This window comes from Microcebus murinus, chromosome 5, assembly GCF_040939455.1.
Source record: "Microcebus murinus isolate Inina chromosome 5, M.murinus_Inina_mat1.0, whole genome shotgun sequence".
In the NCBI taxonomy this organism is placed as follows: Eukaryota; Metazoa; Chordata; class Mammalia; order Primates; family Cheirogaleidae; genus Microcebus; species Microcebus murinus.
In genome coordinates this window covers 29421200-29423534 of record NC_134108.1, presented here as the reverse complement: position 1 = coordinate 29423534, position 2335 = coordinate 29421200, and the positions used below count along the sequence as shown (strand labels likewise).

Genomic DNA, 2335 nt, shown 5'->3' with positions numbered 1-2335 from the left:
CTAGACACCCGGGAAGGCGGGCGGGGGCGGGGCGGGGCGGGGGCGGAGCTTTTCCCCCCTTAAAACCGCAATCCACCGTCTCTGCTGCTAGAATTCATGAGGTGCTTTTGAATTCCGTGTGAGGAAAAAGCAAGCAAACCAACCAACCCGAGTCTGTATTCCATGTAGTTGGGCCCCCTCTATTTTAAAATGAGTACAATATTTTTCCTACTGGAAGTAAGAAAGGTAAACCACAAAAGGAAAGGAGTACCTCAACTGAAAGACACAAAAGTTAATTCGAAAATTACAGGTATTTCTCACAGTGGGTAAACGAGGCGGTGTTTGTAACCGCTGAAGCCAGGCACTAGTAAACTGGAAATGAATTAACCAATGTGAAGCACCTGGCGTCAGAAAAATAATTGCAAGAATGGTAGTGAAAGTTAAGGAAGCATGGTGGAGTCGCCAGGAGGACGGCCTCTGGAGGGAGATGCCTGGGTTTCAAGCGAGGGCACTTACTAGCTGTGTGTGTGACTCTGGATGACAAGGTCAGTTTCTCCAACTGTGCAGCTGAGATTATACTGTTGGTCTTGTAGGGGGCTGTGAGCATTGGTGATAAAGCTTGTCACTATTTGGCACATGAACATCATGGCTGCTACCTTATTACTCCCACACTTAACAATTTTCTGACAGAAAATGTTTCATTTATCTTCACCTTATTTATTATTGGGGAAGGGTTAAAGTTCAGGGACTGGGAAATGCTTGTTTTGAAGCCAAAGCAAAATAAAAGACTGAGTTACCACCTTGTGCCAGGCATTGTGTATTTAAAGATGAATGAACCCCATCCAGCCTCTGCCCTCAAGCAGCACACCTCCTTCTACCAGATAAAACCAACACTAATGAATCATTTACTATAGGACAGGCATGGTGGCTCAGGTCACACTTGTAATCCCAGCACTTTGGGAGGCTTAAGCAAGAAGACTGCTTGAGACAAGGAGTTTGAGACCAGTCTGGGCACCATAACGAGACCCCATCTCTACAAAAAAATAAGAAAAATTAGCCAGGTGTGGTGGTGCGTGCTTATGCCTCAGTTACTAAGGAAGCTGAGGCAAGAGAATCAACTGAGGCTAGGAGTTTGAGGTTGCAGTGAGCTATGAATGTGCCACTGCACTCTAGCCCATTCAATGAACAAGACCTAGTCTCTAATAATAATAATACTAATTTACTATAATGCAATGGGTTATATAGAATCATATTGGAAGAACTGGTTTCTTGGGTGAAATGGGTCCTGGATGGCTTCCAGAGGAAGTGATGTTACCTTGGGTCTTGAAGTTTATGTAAGAATTCCTGGGCAGAAAGTAGTAGGGAGATCCTTTAGAAAGTGGCCTTACAGAATCTTTAGGATTTAACTGCTGTCAACTTTTCCGATCTCATTTAACTCTATGTTCTCTCTCTAATCTAATATCAAATTGTAGAGGGGGATTTTCTTGAATTATTTCTTCGATGACTACATTTCCTTTTTTGCTCTCTTTATACAGATGTTGGGTCACTCAAACTGCTCCTTTTACTTATTGGTCTTTTTAAATTTTTTTACATATTTTTTATTCTTTTTCATGTCACAAAAGAGCTCAAACACAGTCCTCCACTACCGCAAATTATGCAGCTGAGTTTCCCATATTTGGGGAACACAGGGGTGAGCATATCCGAGTGCAATGGATACACCTCACCCTGGGAAAATCACCTTTGTGATCACGGTATTTCCTTGCTGGGTGACTTATTGCTTTTTTTTTCCTTCTACTTTTCTTCTCTATCTCTTTTTCTCCATCTCCATCTTGTAGGAAGTTTTCACAAATTTATCTTGCAATCTTTCAACTGTATTTTTCATTTCTGTTGTCATCTATTTCCCTCTCTCCATTGCCATTCCCTTCCCCCATTAGCAACCATTCTTGCATGTTTAATGCAAATCTTTTTGTACATCTTCAAAAAATATGTATTCTTGTTTTGTGTCCATCTACTTTTAATTTATATAAAGGCTACTTATATTCCTGACCTTTCCACTTCTAATCTCTAGCTCCCATTATCCCTCCAGAATCAGTATTGCAATCAAATATATTATTGTGTTAGTTTTCTGTGCTGCTGTAAAAAAATCACTGCAAACTTTATAGCTTAAAACTAGGTCCTGTAGGCCAGAAGTTCAACATTAGTGGTGGCTATCGGTATTCTTTGTGCCAACATTATTCTGATCTCTGCCTCTGAAGTCACTTTGCCTCCTCTCTTCTGAATGTGTAATCTTCCTTTGCTACTCTCCTGTAAAGATATTGTAATTGCATGTAGGGCCCACCTGGATAAGCCAGGATGA

At 41.3% G+C, this 2335-nt stretch overlaps 1 non-coding gene across 1 annotated transcript; it reads right to left on the bottom strand.

Moving 5' to 3' along the window:
• Positions 1-1593: 1593 nt before the first annotated feature.
• Positions 1594-1753, bottom strand: LOC142871149 (U1 spliceosomal RNA). Its single transcript, XR_012919424.1, has one exon. It is a non-coding gene; the product is annotated as a U1 spliceosomal RNA (small nuclear RNA).
• Between the last annotated feature and the right edge of the window lie 582 nt (positions 1754-2335).